At 46.0% G+C, this 21,855-nt stretch overlaps 1 protein-coding gene across 2 annotated transcripts in view; it reads right to left on the reverse strand.

The window, feature by feature from the left end:
• Positions 1 to 19,828, reverse strand: part of LARP4B (La ribonucleoprotein 4B) — a 2,592,412-nt gene extending 2,572,584 nt beyond the window's left edge. For both annotated transcript variants that reach the window (XM_069648004.1, XM_069648003.1), the window contains exon 1: positions 19,511 to 19,828. The gene's annotated coding sequence lies outside the window, so the exon portion shown is untranslated. The remainder of the gene's footprint in view (positions 1 to 19,510) is intronic.
• Positions 19,829 to 21,855: the final 2,027 nt, after the last annotated feature.

Here is a 21,855-nt window from a genome sequence, read left to right on the forward strand (position 1 = left end):
TGATCTGGGACATGTTTCATCCCTCTGATGACAAACCACTGTGAACGCTTGTATAACCTCTATAGAAGCATTGGCACGAAACAACAGGTTGAAAGGAACTCTGGGTTCCAAGTTGCACCCCGCAATATCTGTACCTTATGGAACAAGCTCAAGTGGAATGTTTAACCCTTGAAGTGAAGACAGTTTGTGGTAGTGGTTCTGTTTCGCTTTTTTATTTTCAGGGTTACTTATGGCACATGAAATGTATATAAGAAAATAACTGCATTGATTATGATAAACAGTGGTTTTATGTAACACTGAGTGTATTCAAATGACAATAAAAAGTTTAAAATAAATTAATGAAAACTTTCATAAGGGGATGCCAACAAAGGATTACCAACTTATCCTTCAGCAAGGCTCAAAATGTGCACCTGCCCGGTGATAATTTACTTATGCATATGGAGAACCAAAAGAGCGAGTGACTTTGCATGCATGGCCAGTAGTTTTCAACTTCAGGCCTTTACATTACTTGAATCTTCACTCAAGTGGCCCAAAATTATATGCATGCATTTATTTATTTATATTAAGGTGAGTAATTCTCTCCAAAAAAAAAAAAACTATAATCAAATCAAACGCCATATCTATATTGTGAATATCAGTAGTATTCATTATGGCTTCAAACAAACGAACAAACTTTTCTCCACTTCTGTGGGTCAGCCCTTTGTGATTACACGTGATTACATTCGTGACAGAGATCATGGAGTTGTGAAAGGGAAGAAGTTTGTTACAAAAAAAAAAAAACAACCAACTCAATATTCAAGACAATACAACTTCCATAGCTTAATGCTTTCATAGATCACGTGCCATGTATTTTTTTTTTTAAGGTAGCAATTGGGAGGGAATTATTGGATTCCCGAAGCTACAAGGCTTAACAAAAATGTGTTAGCTTGTCAGAAAGAGCCAAATAGACTACTTGATTCTTTGTATAGTAAATATCTTCAAACATTAGTCCATTAAAGTTCTTTTGGAGAAAGTGGCTCAATGAAAGGTCACTTCTACTCCCATACTGCAATGATCAGCAAAATGTAATTGTACATTTAAAGAAAAGCAGGGTGATGTGAAACCCCAGGGTTCCCAACAAATTAAATATCCAGCTCTTCTTGGTTTCAAAATCTAACCGTCCACCTAGGAAACATGCAACCTTTATATTTTTACCAAGTGATCATTGTAACCTGTGTTTACAAACGATTAGTTCCCAACAAATTAAAAAAATAAGAGGTCTCCGTCCTGAAAGACAACATACATACGGATAAAACTGCCTCTGTCCCTAAAGCACCTTCCCCTTCTTCTCTTAAAACACCATGATGATCTGTAGTATCTCTACTTGTTGCATGGGTTAAGGTCAACTTCAAAATGTATTGGCCATATTGGAGCCCGTCAAACCCTTATTTGATTATTTGCATATGCAGTTTTCCTTTTCCATTATGAATTCCGGACCACAAGTTAAATAATGCCAGTCCGATAGCACAGCGAGTAGAGCGTGCGCTTTGACATCTGTGCAGAGCCTGCTGACGCAGCTTAGAATCCCAGCAGGGCCAAACTCAGCCTTGCATCCTTCCGAGGTCGATAAATGAGCACCATACACGGTGTGTAATAATAAGCAGTGCTCAGATACCCGAGGGTTTGTAGCGCTATGTAAATGCTATATTATTATTAAGAATGCAAAGTGATAAGTTAGGCATGAGAGCAGCAATAAAATCTGCGATTTTCTTTCGCAAGAAATATTTATAATATATGCACAGAAATAAAAAGAAATATTTTTGTCTACACTGGAAAAACGAAGTGGATGGTGCTTTGTTTGAAACAATGGGTAAACGCATACGTTTACCTTTTTTTTTTTTTTTTTTTTTTTTAACCACCACCAACCAGATTCGAAAAAACAAATGCTCGAAACCCTAGTCATATAGAATGGACAGAGGTTTGCAATGTACCAAATCTTCCTTTGCCAGTGGCAGCTCCTGCTCACTGGAAGATGCCAGGTAACCAGGAACTGTTTACCGCCTACTTAAATGCCGATTTTGACCCCTGTGAACCTCATTCAGTCAATCATGGTTTGGAGTGCATCAAAGAAAGATTAACCAAGATAGACCGGAACTTTGAAGTAGAACCATTTATAGAGAAGAGCTACGAAAGGAAATCCAGTTCTTCAGCTTGTCAGGCAAAGTTATAACGTAGTTTCCAAGTTTACGCGCATGTGGTTCACCAATTTTTCCGAGACCGCTGAACATAAATATACAGAGGACTCCAAGGAAAAGCATGAAGTTCCACGGGTTGGAGGGTGGCTTCACTAAAAGTTGCCATCCTCTCCACTAACGGGCTCCAAGTTAGTCTAAGAATTACAAATTAATAGAAGGATGTGGTCTGCATAAAGTGCAATGATAAACAGAAGGGAGACTACTTCCACTATGATCACGTCTGACAAAGCAGAGCTGCATTGGGATCCACAATCAAGGCAAAAAACAATGGGCAGAGAAGGTGTCCGTGGAGAGTACTGTGGCTGAGAGGAAAGTGGATCTGAATTTAAGGAGTATAAAAAGATTTTCACTTCTGAAAAAGAAAAAAAGCCACAATTAAGTGCAGCAAAAAAGAAAAAGAAAAGAACTAGTCAAATGCTTTTTCCGTGCCACGGGTTGCAGCAATATTGTGATCAAACTGGGGCAGAAAGTAAACAAATTAAAATGAACGCTCGATGGGTTCTGAGACATGGGATTTGTATTAGGTTTAAGGATCAGGATAATAATTGGCTGGGAGGGGAGGTGGGGGAGAGAAAGAGCAGAGATTCAAGTACAAGAAATCGCCGCCATAATCTAAGCGGCTGAGGAGCCAGCATCCCTTTGAACTCAAAAAATATTTATCAACCAATACATCACATTCAAAAGCTTTACCAACGGGAAATCACCTATCGATTTAATAACCTCCTCAACCATAAATGGTGCATTCCAACATGGTAACAGTTTCAGAGGGCCATGATGGAAGTGGCATATCATGTCCGAAAGTTAAGAGCATCATGATCATCATACAGCGAACTGCAAAACGAGGTGGTTTTTATTAATGCCAAGAGGGTGATGCATCAAAGAACTGTCACAATGTTTATGGTTATGCATGCATGTCCAAGGTCTTGAACCAGTAGCCTCACTTATACTGGGTTTTCTTCATCAGCCTCACCATACTTTCGCGCTCAAGACAGGTTTGGCCAGCAATTTCTCCTCATGGTCGGTGAGAGAGCGAAAAGTATGCAACTTCACATTAATGACCACAAGACAAGAGGCGTGGTACAGGAAGAGCTTGCAGAATATTATTGCTCTAAGAAAGTCCTAGTCTCCAACTCTACCGAAAGCAACCTAATAGAGCCACGTGTTGCAGCTAAAGTGAATAAAAAAATGTTTAAAAAGTAAAAGCTCCACAGAGTGTGGATTGGGATGAAACTGTCCAACATAACATTTCAAAAAATGTTCTCTGAAATGTTAACATAATGTTAACATAGAGTGCAGAGTTAAGCAGAGCACACTGCAAGTCACTAAATGCCCGACACCAAGCATTTCACTTGAGGCGAGTGGTCCTGGAGCATACATGGTAGGAAATCTCACCATATGAGATTAGCAAGTAGAGATGTTAGCAGGTCGTGTACAAAAAAAAATAACGTAGGTCTTTCATACTCTACTTAAATATCCTCCGCATATTCACCAAGTCAAGCGTTTAGTCAGACAACTTAAGAGGGTCTTGGTGGCACAGGATAGCAGATGAGGTGCAGTCCCTAACATGTTCATGGTTTCACCTCCCCATATAATCCAAGAAGTATTAATTTTCTCGAGTCGGATAATTCGAAATAAAAGTCACCAATGATATAGGTATTCATTTCTTATTTTTTATTGTGATATTTGGTTATACAATTGACAACCTTTAGTCACATTTTGATCAAAATGAAAACAGTTTTCCAAATATTACTTTTCCTTTAAAATAAAAGTTCATGAATCTTCAAATCATAATAGCTGTTCCTGAATGGCAATACAGAATTTGACCACAGCTAAAGTTGTTGATTTTTTTCCTCCGGATTGCAACATTTTCCACCATAAGTCTTTTGATTTATGTCCATAATTTGTTATGATGGGATTCATTAGAGTATCCCTTTGTGACGATAGGGCTGGACAATCCATCATCAAGTGGTTCAGATTTTCTATTGTCTCAGCTTTTTACATAGACTACAAGTTGATGTCTGCCTTCCCGCCACATCCAGGATCTGCCTCAGCACCCTCTACCTGCCGAAACATGCAGCAAAAGAGGACCCTTACGCAGCCGCCCCCAGTCCAGCACGAGCAAATTTAAGAATTGCAGAAAATCGGCAGATTTATTTATTTAATATCTGCAACACGAATGCTGCAAGATTGCACCTTGTTCCCTGCCACAGTAAGGTGCTGGCCCCCTCTGCAGCCACCAGATGCCATTTGCCCTTTGTCTGAAGCATGAGGCTCTTTGCCACTCCAAGATGGCCGCCTCAAGTGCTTCCACCTCCTCATCCCTTGGAAAGAGCACATACAAGTCCTGATTGGCTCCCTCTCCAGCTAAGAGGCCAATCAGGACGACGGGTAGGCGTGAGCCGGACTCCGTGGGAAGGCACTGTGGAAAGGCTCAGGTCCCGACTGAACTGCAGGTTGCCCCAGAACACTTAGCCCCATCACCACTGGTCCTGCCCACCCTACTTGCCCTTGCCCCCTGGCATCTGAACCCACCCAGAGCTTGGACCTCACCCTTGAAGCACCACAGACCACTTTGGTGCTCCGACGCTGCACTCTACTCCAGAGAGGTAATTTACATGTGACCACTGAGCACCCACAATGTGTAACTGTGAAACCATTTGCAGTAATATCTGATCATTGCTTCCAAGTCTGCCACATGCTACCTATACCCAGTCATATGCTGTATCAACTGTTACCTATATTTACTGTATTGCCCTACTGGTGCACATACATTTAGTCATTTGAAAGTGCACTACCACTGCAAGCTGCATCCAGCACACCTAGGTGATTTAGCCTGGCATTATATTGCGTTTTTCTAATTGCTCAGCCTATCACTACACTGCACCTCGATATTGTATCTAGCCTAAACATACACCGTGCCTTGATAGTTGTATGTAGCCTGCCACTATATTGTGTTTTGTAGCTGCTTTAGCCTGTCAACCGCGTCACCCCTGGGCCCCTGTGTTCTCAGCCTACCCTGCTATACTCTATAGTATAAGGTTTAACACCCTATACGTCAGCAGAATGCATATTAGCACGACCCTGTCAACATATGCCCCACTGCTGCTCCTACAACTAATACTGGTAACTATGGACCAATTTAAATATGTACCCTACCCTACTATCCATAGAAACTCTAGGCTTCGCGCTAGAGACTTTCCACCCTCTACGAACCGCAGGCACCTAGCAACGTCTACTCGAACCGTCGCACCATTCCCAAAAACCAGACTAGGAACAACGCATCCCAAACCACAACTATCTGCTAGCACCTTAATGAAAGAACCCACCCTAGCTACCTCTGACATCAACTGTCTTCCTAAAACAACTTCCATAACAGGAGCACTGATCAATGCTAGATCAGTCGTGGCCCATGCCACTGAAATAGCCAACCTCCTTACATTAGATAACCTCGACCTCCTAGCAGTCACAGAAACCTTGCTACATAACACAGCAGGTCCAGCCCTCTCCCTAGCTATACCCAAGGAGTATCAACTACTAAGACTAGACCACCAGAACGCCAGAGGCGGCGTCTTAGCCATCATCTCCAAATCCAACCTGAATGTAAGATTAACACCACCGCCCACCCTAAATTCCTGCGAACTCCTGACTGCTAAATTACCAATATCCCCACGCCAAACCCTAACTATCCATCTCATTTATAGGCCACCAGGGCCCTTAGGCCCATTCGAAGAGGAATTATCCAGCTTCTTAGCGAGCAACACAAAAAAAGTCATCCCAGACAATGATACTTGGTGATCTTAACCTAGGTCTTAACGACCCAGATGACAAACAAGCTCAAGCTATTGCCACCATGCTTGAGAGACACGGACTCACCCAAAAAGTTCTCACCCCCACCCATGACAAAAGGGAGAATACTAGACTGGGTAGCCACCTCCAACTGCCCTACTACTATCACCAAAATCACACCCCAACCGTGGACTGACCACTTCCCCATTAATTTCCACCTAACATTCAACAAGATGCTCAGGATTGAAAAAATAATGGCACCATCGGTGCCCACTAGATCCAGAAAAAATATCACACCCGACAATATCTTACCCCTACCAACCATCAATGCCCTGGCAACAGATTCTGACCCAGATACCATGGTCAAAATATACAACACCACCATGGCCATAGCCATGGTCACCATTGCCCCACTGAAGAATTGTAAAAGTAAACAACAATCCCACCTCAATACTTGGTTCACTCCCCCCACACACCATCTAAAAGAACAGATTGGAAAAAAGGAAGCTTGAAACTGTATGGCGACACACCCCCACAACTGAAAACAAACAAACGATGCGCTACCAACTACAAGAAAACAATCATTCAAGCTAAAAAAACACGTCTATAACGAACGCGTGCTCCAATACAAAGGAATTATTTGCAATCCTGCGAGAACTTGAATCTCCCATACCACCACCCGATAATGTACCCAAAGACAAGCAATGGTGCACCAATATCCAAAACGACCACACAAATAAAGTGAAAACATTACAATCCAAAATCACCCTAAAAAAAGCCTTGCTCCCCATCAGCGAAACTCCCAGTACGCCCACACCCACAACTACTCCCAATCCTAGCTTAACACCTTTCAAATTTGCTAAAGTTTCTACTCATGAAACTGAAAAAATCATTGCCTTACTAAAACCCTCAAACTGCAAAGGTGATTACTGCCCGGCCCAGATAATTAAGAATGCCGCCAGAGACCTAGCCCCATTCATCACCAAACCTATCAACGCCTCCTTCTCATCTAGCACAGTCCCAAGCAGTTTAAAAGAGCCCCTGCTAAACTGACGAACTCAACGACAAAGGAAATACAGCTATGCTACTCCTCCTTGATCTGTCAGCGGCCTTTGACCTAGTGGACCACGTAGTACTTTGCAAACACCTAGTGTCAGCCGCCCACTTCTCAAGTGAAGCTATAGCCTGGGTTCAATCCTTTCTTGACAATAGAAGTATGCAAGTCTTCTCCACCATAGACTCTGCAGACCCTATCCAGACAACATGTGGAGTCCCACAGGGCTCCTGTGTCTCGCCAACAATGTACAATATCTTTACTAAACCTCTATTTGACAAATTGGACAGACTGGGTGTCACCTACCCAAATTATGCAGACGACACCCAGATCCTCATCCCCCTTTCGGGCAATTTCGCTACGGATACAGCTTTAGTAAATAAAATGTACACCCTCATTCAGGCATGGATGACAACCCATGGCCTCTGCCTGAATGACGAAAAAACAGATCCTCATTCTAGGCTCACCTAACAACTTTTAAAAACTCTACTCCAACTACAGCTCCTTCAATATCGACGGCAATATAATCCCTGTCAGCAAAGAGGTGAAGACCCTTGGTTTCTACTTGGACTCCACCTTGTCCTTAAAGAAACAAGTGAACTCCCTGGCCTCATCCACTGCCTACACTGGCAAACTCATTAAAGCATGCAGACCCTTCCTCTCACCAGCTAGCTGCATTATCCTAGCCAATGCACTGATCCTCTCAAAACTGGATTACTGCAACGCACTTTATGCAGGCGCTAACAAATACATGAATAAACTCCAAACCCTGCAAAACAACGCGCTCAGAATGGCCTTGAACCTCCCAGTCAGAGAGCACAATTCAAATGCACGTAGAAACTACAAAATGGCTAAAAATCAGCGATAGGATCACCTTCAAAATTGTCACACTAACATTCAAAAGCCTGAACTATGCTGCCCCCCCCCATACCTCAGGGACAGAATAATAAGAAAAACCTCTTCACGACCAACCAACTCTTTCTGCCTCCAAACCCCAAGATTCCGACAAAAAATAAAAATAAAAAAAAAAGAAACACAGGAGGCATTAGCTTCCCCGTGCAAGCAGCTCAGTACTGGAATGCCCTACCAGTTGAACTAAAACGGGATCAGTCCTACAACAGCTTCAGGCACCATACCCGCACCTCGCTCCGTCGTTATGACCTTTCAAACATGAGACCTTGTGCATTGTGTACCGATACCATACGCACCTATCCACTCTTATGTAAAATGTACATAATGCATCTCCTGTTTATAATATGTACATATATGTAAAGTAAAGAATGTATATAATGTAATTACTGTATATAACATAATACCAACATGTGATAACACTGTAACCAAGTTAGTATTCTTGTTATTATGCGCGCCCAGCTACCCAAAGGTTTTCTAGCGCCCTATAGATAAACAAGGGATGAGCTGCATGATTCCGAGGCCAGGCGGTTTCTCTTGTATTAATTAGATTGAGCCAAAATCTAAGAAATTGGTCTCTGAAATACCAATGGGGAATCAATCTTAGATAGTTAGGTAGAGAATTTGGTTTTAATAGTATGTTGTTCCTTGGAAAACAATGCACCACCCAATCGCAAGTTGGTCGGCAGGAAAACTAAGTACAAATTAAGGGAACTGTGTACCAGTTTCAATACCCACCCTCAACTGTGAGGAGTATACTGTATACAATCTAGCATTACTGTAATGCCTAGCAAAGCTCAACCTGTGGGTGGCATAGAATGGTTTTTGTGCAAGTTGAATTTCAACAGACGTATGCAGTAAGCTTTCTGGCCTCAACAGGATTGTTAAGGCGGTTAACATTCGAGCTAAACTTAATAAGCAATGGTCCTGATGTTTTAGTATTCCACAACAGGCATGGCTTACAGTAATTATGTGGGTAGTCGACGATAGCACTAAAGAGGGAAACAAGAACATACACAGCTGAGAATTTTTAAATGACTCAACCTCCCTCTCCCATGCTCACCGTCAATCCCAAAGCAAGATGTCCTAATAACCAACAATCCCTGCCACGCAGAGAATCAAAATGGAGAATACTCCAAGTTGGTGCGTGCATGTAGCAACTAGCTTACAGCAGGCCTCAAAATGTTTAATAGCCTTTGGCAAGTGATAATTAACTCTTAATGAATAAGAAGTGGTGTCCTCTGTGCATGTGGCGCACTGAGGAGTATATTCTGAATTGCAGGCCAAGCAGCACAGGTGCCACTTCAAGAAATGTTTAGGGCAACAGACTCCGTCTAACTGGTACATAGTTTGACATTTTTCAGTTACAACCAGCAGTTAAAATTTGGTAAATTGAACTAGGAAATGAAGGACAAAGCTCTAGTAGCAATATTATCAAATTGCAAGCAACGGCTTCAGAAGATGTATAGCAGCAATAGCCTAATGTACTAAATCTGAAACCTGGCTGGAAATACCATAGCGCAAGTGCTCTCCCTTTTCCTAAAAAGTCGATTTTAGGGTTCGAAATTGAGATTCAGAGTCATTGAGCTAGAGTTAAAACCAGCTCCTCTGTGTTCCGCAGAGGAAGCAGGAGCTACCAGCAATGCTCCTTTAACTTTTTGTTTAAATGTGCATGAGATATTTTCTAATTCTTCTTTATTAACATTCTCAGAATGTAAGGTCACATTTACATGTTTGGAAGGCACCGGTTGTCCCTAGCAGCCAAAAGTAGCTCCTGGTTCCAAGCTAGCCAGGTTCTACTGTGCTAGAAGCAGGAGCTAAAAAGCTCCCAACTCCCCTCAATTTCGAACCCAGCGATTTATCACTGAATTATTTGCCATTTGAGCCACAGTTGAAAAAAGAAATTATGCTGGATTCGAATCTCCAATCTCAAAACACTAATGCTCAGCACAAGCTCCATCAAAATAGTTCATCTGGTGGGCTATGCAGGCTGTAGCAGTTTACCAAGCGTGGCTATCCACACGCAGTGGACTCTCTCCAAAGCAAATTAAGGCTAAGGGGGTGGGGATAACAAGGATTTTTTCGGGGAAGATTCAAATAGTTCAACCTTCCAATTAAAAACGTTTTCAGACATGTTCAGGATGCATATAGATCATCCCAACGAAATCTGGATTCCAGTATAACAACTTTTCATAATGGGATAAGTCGATGAAAGTGTACCAACAGTGTCCTCAACTGACCCAATATGAGCTTACGACACTTCAGTTTCTCCTTCAGAGAATGCACAGTGACTGATATGACGTCCAATTCCAGTAGCTACGTCTGCGCTCAAATACAATTACAATAATAATTGAATTTTTAGATGGAGCAGATGACATTGTCCACACTAAGCACACATCAGCTAGTGAGGGCAAACTTAGAAAGCTATTCTTTATGGCTTGATTTTTGGGTCCCCTTGCTATGGCTGAATATAGCAAGCAGGGCTCGAAATTGCCAGGAGCTGGGAACCATTTAGCTCACCGGGTTATAGCCACAGAGAGCTTGAAACCAACAGCCGCCAGGAGAGTGGTGCTATACATACTTAGCTATGTGAGATTAGGCATCCGAGTGAGAATGTGTATAAAATGAGGGAAAAAAAAAAAAAAGAAAAACAACAGACATCTAAAAACGTACTTTCAACGCATAATGGCCATTAAGTTAATATTTCAATCTCGAGCAGACTAAGATTTGTAGTGCATTATGTTCTGGTTCCCCAAAGGTAGATCCTGCCCAACGGGTGATGTCTGATACAGATCCTGCCCAACAGGTGATGTCTGATACAGAGGAGTTGCTTAGCATAGCAATGGTTCATACATGTACAATCAGATTTTATAACCTTTCAGTATGCCAAACAGAGCCTAAGTGCATGCCACTGCATTTACAGAAATGAACACATTTAATTTGAGGGTACACGATATGTTATGCCCACGCACGAGTACAGCAACAAATACATTTGAGAGAAAAGCTTTAATGGTAAGGCTTTGGCAAAACGCGAAGGCGTCTGCAACAGAGACCATTGAAAAGTTCAAAGAACTGGCCAACTAGCTTAACCAGAGAGCAAGCGTTTTTTAAAGGAAAATTAATTTTAATGAGAAGGATCCACTCACGGTACAGATTAAAAAAGTTTAAAATGGGGGGCGTGGCCAGCATGCAAGCGCAGAGGACGTGAGCTCCGTGAGCTCCTCTTGCCGCCGACAACATCCTGAGGAAATTATCCTGTTTGGTGGGACGATACGACTTGCAACTTCTAGATTAGCCGCATGAATGCTGGAAGAAACTCCGTGTGCATTTTCACCCCGAGAACCCTGCTCTGGGTGAAGGAAAAAAGCAAAGAAGTTGTGGCGCGCTGGGCGCGAGTTGCCGAATCCAAAATGGCCGCTGCGGTCCGATCCCTGTGTTAGACCGAACCTCCTGGAGGGGGAGGACCCCTCGGCTGCCCCGGCCGGAGCGGTGCGCCGCGTTGCGACCCGATGACCGATCGCAAGGAAAAGGAGTGTTGTGTGCCCGCTCGAGCTGTCCCCGAGAGCGAAGGGACCCTGTAGCGCCCCAGTGAGCAGAAAAGGTGCTCGCCTGACGGAGGTCGGGTTGGGACTCGCGGCCTTATACCCGCAGACCACGGTGCGGCCTCCAGTGGTGCGGGCGGAGGTGGATGAAAGGAGCGGCGCTGTCCGCGCGCACCGGCGAGGAAGACCCCAGGGCGCACGAGGACGGAGTGAGCCGGTCCCCTGGCAAATCGACCGGAGTTCCCCCCCCCCCCTCCGTAGCAGAGGTGAGCAGGCACTTCCTGGCTGAACTCCTACACACGGGCACCCCAGCATATCGGGTGCCTCTGACTGGGTAGGCAGCCGGTGTTTGTGTGGCTGCAGACCCACGAACCTTGGGGGAGTGGTCATTGCGGACGATTGGCGGCCCTGGTCCAGGACGGCCTACGGTGCCCGGTGACGGGCCGGGCGGACGAACTGTCTTTCCCCGCCCAGAGGCTTCTTGCCGTGGACCCGTGCGGAGAAGACCCTGGAAGAAGAGTGTGCCTGCATCAGAAGCGCCCCCTGGAGCAGCAAGCAAGTAAGTGGGAGCATCCCACCCCAGCCACCCCAACAATCCCGGGGGAACGCATGACGCGGGGAACGCAAGAGGGTCTCACAAGCCAGCAAAGGGGAGGGGTCCCAGTGGACTCCGGGGACTACTCCGAGTACTCTCCGCGGGGAACCCCAAGGCACGGGCCCATCCCGGCGGAGTCACGGCACAGGGCATAGCCAGGGAGAAACGCCGGCGCCCCGCCCCGCCGGAATTTTACTGCTGCCGTTGGGCCTAGTGGAAGACGCGGATTTCCACCACCGTGACCTTCGACGCACGGCACGATGGGGAAGGACAGGCAGAGAAAAACATCCACTCAAAGCAGTATGGATCAGTTTGCGGTAGCCACGGCCCCGGCTCCCGCAGCGTCAACAACACGAGCGCTCCCTCAACCAGAGGATGAACCTCTCTCCTTGCGGGACATCATGGCGGCTATCGCTAGCTCACGCTCCTCCATGGAGATCAAGATGGATAGCATCGCTGCAGATGTCTCCTTCCTGCGGCACGACCTACAAAAGTTAACCTCCAGAACGAGCGAGGCCGAACACCGTATCTCCGCAGTAGAGGATAACGTCACTGGGACTAACAGGCAGATGACCCAGGCACTGGCCCGCCTGAAGACCCTAGAGGCCAAAGTCGATGAGGGAGAGGGAAGGTCTCGCCGCAATAATGTTCGCATCCTCGGCCTCCCGGAGGGGGAGGAAGGGCAGTGCATGGAACTGTTTCTAGAACAATGGCTCGCTGACATCTTCGAACCCTACCCTTTCTCGAAGTTTTTCTCCGTAGAGAGGGCACACAGAATGCCCTCGGGCAGACCGATACCGGGCGCTCCGCCCCGAACAATAATCGCCAGACTGCTGAACTATCGTGACAGAGATGCGCTCCTGCAAATGTCTCGCTCCCAAGGGTCGATCACACACAATGGGTCGCGAATAGCCTTTTTCCCAGACTACACCCGTGAGGTGCAACGTGCAAGGCAATCCTTCGAGCCTCTCAAAAGACAGCTGGCGCAGTTAAAGGTGAAATACGGCCTTCTCTTTCCGGCCCAACTAAAGATTCACCACAAGGGGACGACGGTGCACTTTACAGACCCACAGGAAGCCTGGAGATGGGCCGAGGCCCATATTGAGGGGGATTGGTCCACGAGGGCACAAAGGCATAGAGGCAGGGTTCGTCCCGGGTCACAACAAGTCTCCCCAAGGAGAGCCCCGGAACGTGGGGAACAGGAGGCTCCGGAGCGACTAGCGGAGCAGGACGCACACTGAAAATGCTCAACCCAGTAGCGGTGTGAAAGAGTGCCCTAGCGCAGCATACAGGCGTAATCAAACCATACTCCCGACTGAGCCACGGGAGACGTCCCACCAGGTGAACACCAACATACGGCACAAGAAGGAGAGCCCCCTGGGTAGGTCCTCTCTTGGAGTTTCGCTTAGAGCTTAAAGTTAAGCCGCATTTGCGTTACAGGTAGACACCTGTACCTCTAAGTCAGTTTGTTTCATGTGAGTTGTCCGGTTGACAACTTGGTTTCTCATGTTCGGGCTACAGATGCTTCTAGTTGGGAGGAGTATAGGGTGGGTAGTTATGGGTTTGTTATGTTTAGTTATGAAAGGGGCCAGACAAGCAGGGTATACACTAAAGTCCAAGATAGAGGCAGCATTAAATAAACACACAGAAACCCGGCGCCAGGCGCCGCCGCCAGTAGCACATACTTTCTCGTCCACAAATAGTTATGGCCCCCAGTAGCATCAGGACCAGCAAGGCCAGGTCACTTAACTTCATGACCTGGAATGTCAACGGGCTCGGCAATGCAATCAAACGCCGATTGGTAGGGCAACACTTGAAAAGGCACGCCCCAGATATAGTTTTTCTGGTAGAAACACACCTTGCAGGCACAGAATGTTCCTTCTTTAAACGCACAAACTACAGGCTCGCACTCCATGCGGGCTTCACAATGGGTTCACGTGGTGTCCTGATTCTGATACATAAAAACCTCCCCTTCCATTTGAACACGGTGTCTCAGGACACCGGAGGCAGGTACATACACGCGACAGTCACGCTCTGGGGAAACTCCATCACACTGCTTGTTGTCTACGCACCACCAACTTTGCTAACGCCATTACTCACCGACATTTCCCCCATAAGTACGGAAGATAACTCTGACATCACGATAATTGGAGGGGACTTTAATGAAGTCATGGACCCAACCCTAGACCGCTCACACCTGCGCAATAGAAACCCCGAGGCACGCACCAAACTTGCCACGTTCACGAACGCCCTAGGCTTGTGTGACGTGTGGAGAGAGCTCCACCCCGACTCCAGGGAATATTCCTTCCATTCTGGGGCGCACGCCTCGCTCTCCAGACTGGATTACTTCTTCATCCCTTCAACTGACCTATATAGAGCACAAGAAGCATACCTATTACCTAGGGGTATCTCTGACCACTCCCCAGTGGTGCTGAAAATCACGACCTCTAGACCGACCCCCCCGCCAAGTTGGCGCCTGAATAATTATTACTTGGGTAACCCAGACCTGATAGAAAAACTCCAAGAGGCGACCGAAACGTATTTTGAGCTAAACACGGAGTCTGCAGCGGACCCTGGGTCACTGTGGGAGGCATATAAAGCAGTTCTAAGGGGGGAACTCATCTCATGGACATCCGCACATAAGAAGCAACACCTCCTTAAAATACATGAGGCAGAACAACAAGTTAAACTGGCAGAGGAAGCCCATATTGCCCAGGACACGCCTGAGACGAACCGGGCCTTAATCCGAGCACAGAAGCTGCTCCAGAACACAGCACTTGATAACGCCAAACAAGCACACATGGCAATGAGGGCGCGTGTCTATGAAACAGGCGATAAAGCTGGCAAATTGCTAGCGTGGCTGGAGCGTAAGGAGCAGGGAAGCAGACATGTGCATCAGCTACAGGGGGGGAGCGCAGGGCCACTAGTATCGGATCAAGACATTTCACAAGGTTTCGCAGACTACTACGCTGATCTCTATAAAGAGCCCGCAACCCGCATGAACACGTCAATAATAGATGAAATTAACCTCCCCACTCTGGACGAGACCCAACAAGAACTATTGGACAGGGATATAACGGAAGAGGAAGTGGCAGGTGCGATGTCTGCCCTCCAATCTGGCAAATCCCCAGGCCCAAATGGCTTCCCGATCGAACTGTGGCGGAAGGTGGGGACCAACGTAATTGCCCCACAACTACTGAGAATGTACCAGCATGCAAAAGAACGGGGCATTCTATCCCCAGACCTGAGAGAAGCCACGATAATCGTATTGCCCAAACCGGACAAGCCCCCTGACAATTGCAATTCGTACCGGCCCATCTCGCTCATAAACAGCGAAACGAAAATTCTAGCTAAGCTGCTGGCAGACCGTTTGCAGCAGGTGATACCCGCGCTGATCCATCCAGACCAATGCGGATTCATGCCCCAGAGATCGACGCGTATGAACCTTCACAGACTACATGCGGCACTGGAAAAATCCGACAGCATTCAAGGGCCGCTGGCCTTGCTGGCAATTGACTTTGAGAAGGCCTTCGATTCAGTGAGATGGGAGGCCATCTGGGACATAATGAGACGCATGGGGTTTGGAGAAAACTTTATGAGCTGGGTGCTTTTGCTGTACAGCGGGCCGATGGCCAGGACTAAGGTTAACGGTTGGCAATCAGAGCCGTTCGGCCTGGGCAGAGGCACCAGACAGGGTTGCCCCCTGTCCGCAATGATCTTCGCAATAGCCATAGAACCCCTGGCTATCCTCCTACGTGATACACGGCTCTGGGAAGGGTTCCGCTGGTCGGAGACATGGGAGGACAGAGTGTCTCTCTACGCGGATGATCTGCTTATATATCTGAAAGACCCGTGCAACTCCTGCCACCGCGTCACACAGATGTTGAAGGAGTACGGAGACTTCAGTGGATTACGAGTAAACTGGTCAAAATCCACCCTATTTCCCATAGGCAACGTAGCAGCTGCTAGCCCCGCGGACTGCCCCTACCAAGTCGTGACAGAGCAATTTAAATACCTGGGGGTCATCATCACGAAGAACCTGATGGACTATACATTGCTGAACCTACACCCGGTTGTCACAAGGTTTGCGGAGGACACTCGCCACTGGTCTGCCCTGCCACTAACACTGATGGGCAGAGCAGCCCTATTCAAGATGATTGCACTCCCAAAGTTTCTGTACATTCTGCAAAACGCTCCTCTGCACATCCCACATCAGGAATTCCTGAAGATAGACCGTATCCTTAGAAAGCTGTTGTGGAGCGGGGGTCACCCGCGAATTGCCCTCTCTACCCTGCAAAGGTCCATCTGGGAGGGTGGGATTGGACTGCCCAGAGTGCAAACTTATTACTGGGCCAGCCAGATGGCGGTGGTGAACGACATGCTCCATGGGGACAGGAATTTGCCACACATCAAAAGGATCAACTCGCAGAGTGGAGCTGCCCCCTTGGAACTCCTGTATCGCGGCCGGAGCCGCAGACCAGCTCTAGATATGGATACTAGCATCACATGCATCTGGACCGAAGCGCATCACCACATAGGCTGGGACGCGAAGCTGACTCTAGCCCAACCTCTGTGGCACAACAGACTCCTCCCCGAAATGTTGAAGCTCCCCAAATGGCCCGTATGGGCCAGTAGAGGTATTGCCAGAATTGGAGACGTTATGAGGGAGGAGACACTGGTCACCTTTGAAACATTATGCTCTGAATTCGCCCTCCCACCCTCTGAGGAATACCACTACACCCAACTGAAACACGCACTGCATGTCCACCGTCAAACAATCAGCGATATTCCGGAGTGCACCCCGTTAGAACGCAATATTGTCCAGGACCGAATACAGCGCAAAGTCACCTCAACCATGTACAATGTAATCACATCCTTTGCTACACCTGAACTGCTCAGCCTGAAAGCCAGATGGGAGCGCGACGTGGGTTCGTTCCAGCCTGAGGACTGGGCAGAAGCATTGATGTATCCCCGGGAAGTGGCCATCTCATCGAGACTTCGGCTAGTGCAACTTAAAATCCTGCACCGCATCTACTATGCCAGAGTGGCACTTTTCCGCTGGGGCAGAACCTCGGACGCGCGTTGCTTGCGTTGTAAACGGGAAGAGGGTACTTTCTTCCACATTATATGGGAATGTGACAAAATACAGCAATTTTGGAGGAAATGCTGCGACAAGCTTTCCAGAGTCATGGGCAAACCAGTGCAAAGGGGTCCAAAACAGCTCCTATTAGGAATCTCCGACGAAAGCGATCTGACACGCTACGAGAAATTGCTATGGTCGACCGCAACAGCAGTCCTCAGAAGGAACATTGCGCAGTTATGGGGATCCGAGAGAACACCCTGCTATGACCAGTGGGTTACAGATGTAGACATTTGCGTGATAACGGAACGCAGGGTGTACGCTGCAAGGGGGTGCCCGCAGAAAGCAGAGAAGATATGGCAGAGATGGGAAGAGGATAGCTGAGTCCCAGACGAGATGTATCGAGTGAAACGTGCCATATGGGTGGGCGACGCCGGGTTGGCGGCCTGGAACGCACGAACTGCCTCACGAGCTTCCTCACTGCAGACCTCATGACAGCGAGAGCTAAAGCCCCTTTCTTTGTTTGTTTTTTTTTTTTTTTTTTTTTTTTTTTTTTTTTTGTTTTCCCTTCCCTTTCCCCTCTTCCCTGGAGCTGTTTACCCCCCCCCCCCCCCCCCCGTCCCCTCCTCCCATCCCCTCCTTTGTAATGTTGGGATACTTGTAATGTTACATGCATGTTTTCAAAACCAATAAAGTTTTTGATAAAAAAAAAAAAAAAAAAAAAAAAAAAAAAAGTTTAAAATGACAAAGCGAAATTATACGATTGCTTCAAAATGTACTTTTTTTAAAAAAGACCTACAGCTCACTAGTAAATATCTTTGGTACTTGCCTAGATATCAAGTGATTCAAGCCCACTGCAGACGCTTCCCCGAAAGATAAACTGTCACATCTATATTAAGTTTAGACTAAATCTTTGTGATTGGTCCAAGACTAAATATTCCAAGAGAGTGTTGACCCCGACGTCTTTGCAAAAATATATCCAAACCTCAAACCATCTCTGTACAAAAAGGTTACACATTCTTATTATTCATCGATGCTAATATGTTTGTAAAGTGTGTATATTCGTTGGACCTAATAATTCGGAAATGTTTTCGGCACTTTGCATCTATGGTAAACACTGTAATTCGAATATTGCAGTACTGTCTTTTTTGTATGAAATTGGGGTGTTTTAGATAAACTAAAAGAAATGTTGGTGCGCTGTGATTTAGTTGTGCTGCAGGAACTAAAGGAAATATTGTGATTTAGTTAGCTATGTAGCGTTTATTTCAATAGACAAGCTAAACATATTTCCGGATTACAATCTGAATCATTGCAACCCAGTTGCCAACACAAAAGTGCTATCGAATTTTAAGCTGCCGGAAGTTTAAACAGAGAACAAGGGTTTCAATTAGAAATAGTGCGAATCTAGTTCACTGCCACACCACATACCGACAGTTTAACAGTCGGAAAGTGTTCAATGACAGTATGGAGCTATTGAAAAAAGGTAAATACAGCAACACAGGGATCCGCGATGCAAGCAGCACTTGACAGACAAGGACAAGTACCGGCCACCCAGTCTTCTACGCCATTGCAAAAGACCGCACCAACCCTCTTCTACTAATTAAGATGTCTTCAGTGGCCCAAACCAGCTACTTCTGCGCCTAGTTTAGCACTAGTGGGGGTTCTTGAATCCCCCTACAGCTAGGTCCTCCCTAGTAAGTCCAAGTACACCATAACGAAAACCAAACATTCTCTCAATCTTGGTGAAATTAACCCCATTGCACTAAAACAAAAAAACGTCTACAACTTTTAAAAACAACCGCAGACAAGGACCCTACGGCTGAAAAAGCCAGAGTCATCTGCTTGGTCTAAACATTCTACCACACAAACGCCATCATCCCTCATGTGGTCCAAATGACAGTAACTGTAAAAAGAATGGGTCTAGGATATAGGCACCCACCCTTCTTTGTGTACCCGGCAATGTCCGCCTAATCACGTACCCAAACCCTGAACAGAGCTCCTACTGTCCTACACATGAACTCAACTAGGTTGCCCTCGCCTTTAAATGGGTGATAACATACAAGAATGCTGTGCATTCTTAGGTCGGAAACCAACAGCCCAGAACGGGAAGCTATTCTATAGAGTAGTCAGAGTTCAAATGCAACTTCTGAGACAAAATAAACCAAACCAAGGCCCTCTTCGCAGATCATGTAGCCGCTTCGAAACCAGAACTCGGGAAATACATCCCCCCATTGCGAACAGCAGACAGCCGTGGACTGCACTAACCAGAAAAAGTGTAGCGTACAAAACGCGGACTAGGTGCCTACTTACCTCTCAAAGCCGACACTCCCCGGCAGTCATGTGTAGCGACACTGCTACTGCGAGGCTAGGGATGGAACCGACCTTTTTCGAATGGCGCCGTACAGCGCAACGGCCGCAGGGAAGAGGTAGAAGGCACGGTAGCATAAGTTGGTTCAAACAAAGATAATGGCAAGAGGAAAATTAGTATTTTGGAAGAATGGTGCTTGCCCCAGTCTTCCCTGAGCTAACGGACCCAGCAAGTACACTATCACCACCTGCCGCTCCCCGCTGTCTTTCAGCTATCCAGCCTCAGGATAACACACACTCTCTGAAACTTCCTGCCGCCCGCCGGAAGTCCCGCCCCCCAACACCTCCGCCATTGGCTGTTGTCAAGGGCCCCGAGACGCTGCGCGTGCTGGCCCTGGTCCACGCATTGGTTGAAAAGTTGGTGATGCTGCTTGACGCTTTCTGGGACAAGAAGTAGATTCTCTGCCTGTGTGGTACCGTCTAAGGTTCCTGTTTAGAGGCTGCAAAGGTACGGGTTGTTGGTTTAGGATCTCCGGCTGAACGTGAAGCGGGCAGACCTAAGGGGGGAGTCGCTTGAATGAAGCTTTCGTTCCCCAAGTAAGTTTGATATTCGAACGCACCTGACGAAGATACGGAAACCCGAGGATGGGGGCGGGTTGACTACTCCCACACCCAATCGGTGGTCGGGTGTGGCTGTGACGATATGCCATGCCGCTGTGAGATCATCTGACCTCTTGATTTGACATAAATCAGCTGGGATTCTCCGGGCTTACCCCTATTCGCGCTGGTACTTCATATCCCATAAACGCAGGGTCTTTACGTGCGGACGCGCAGACTCTGACATACTGGGCATGTGTGTTTCCTATCCTTGGAAATAAGGAAAAGAAACATGTTAACTGGAGCACTCGGCGATTTCCGCTTTTCAACCAGATACTCGACCAATCTGCTGATACTGTTTCTTTGACCTTAGAAAAAGCAACTGCGGTAAATACGTTCTGTGTATTCATTCCAGTATTTCACGGCGTCCTATGGCGCCAGACATGTTGATTACGTATAGATAAAGCACGCGCTGGCAATTCTTTTTGGATGCCTACGTTTTGTTCCATAGCTTAGAAGTGCTTTTTTTGTTGGTCTCAGAATGCAGACTTGTTAAGGAGTGTGTAAGACATAATAAGAGAGATAACCCATACACAATGTGGACCTGGATAATAGGATGAAGACATAAATAGTTCCCATTAGGTTTATTTAAGACCATATAATATTTATGTAGTGCAACTTAATTGCATACGTTGTGACATCGCAGAAGGGATGAAAGGAACAGAAAGTGGCATAAAGTCACTGGCACTATTAACAAAACAATGTGACTGAGACGAAGAACAAAAAACTGTGAGAGTGCAAACAATAGAAGTTATACAAATACAATGTATTAAACTAGTTATAAAAAAATAGACGTTACCAAGGTTACATGGACAAGTGCAAATATATATATATATATATTTATTCTATATTATATATATTCTATCCTGCTTGGGGTAACTAGTTGGTCAAATATACAAATGGAGACTTGAAACAAAAACGAAAATTAAAAAAGGTTGAGAAACAAAAGTTAGAAAGTATTTGTTAAAAAGACCAGAGAGGAAGATGACAGGTTAATTAATCATACACATTCTCAATTGATTATTTGGGAAATAAATTACTTAAATACTTGTCATAAGATCAGCGGTTCATACATTTGTATTATGGGTCCTCTAATCTAAGAGTACGTAATCAATAATTTACCAGCAGTGATCCAAAAGTAGCGTACACCAGGCAAGAAGTAACACTATTTATTTATTACAGCCGGGCAAGCACACATCAAACAGCACAGTGGAACAGAAGTCATTGATGAGAGCTGACAAAATCTTTTTATACAGCGAGTACAATGTTTTCATGGTTATAAACCGTTAGACTTGGTGTATCGAGTTTTCGTGTGTCCCACAAATCTGACTACTTGGGACATAACAGTCCTTTTATAGCTAGACATACTTTAGTTAGAAATGATTGGAGAAAAACAGACCTAACCTCGCGATGCTTGTTACCTTGGTGACACATTTCCTCCCTGTAAATTCATTGTTAGAAACTATATAATCGTGCTGACCTCCAGATCTTTATCAACCTGCCATTGGTCAGCACACATAGGAAAAACACAAGACACCCTGAGCTGGTGGCAAGGGAGACATTCACATATCATTCGACCAATGAGGGGCCTCATAGACAAGAGCAAGAACACAGTAACTCACCTTCTGATTGGGTCCTCCTATATCTCCCTTTAATTCCACAACCTTCTTCCCAGGCCCACCTACAATTTG

This window comes from Ambystoma mexicanum, chromosome 2q, assembly GCF_040938575.1.
Source record: "Ambystoma mexicanum isolate Mex_15411 chromosome 2q, UKY_AmexF1_1, whole genome shotgun sequence".
Lineage (NCBI taxonomy): Eukaryota > Metazoa > Chordata > Amphibia > Caudata > Ambystomatidae > Ambystoma > Ambystoma mexicanum.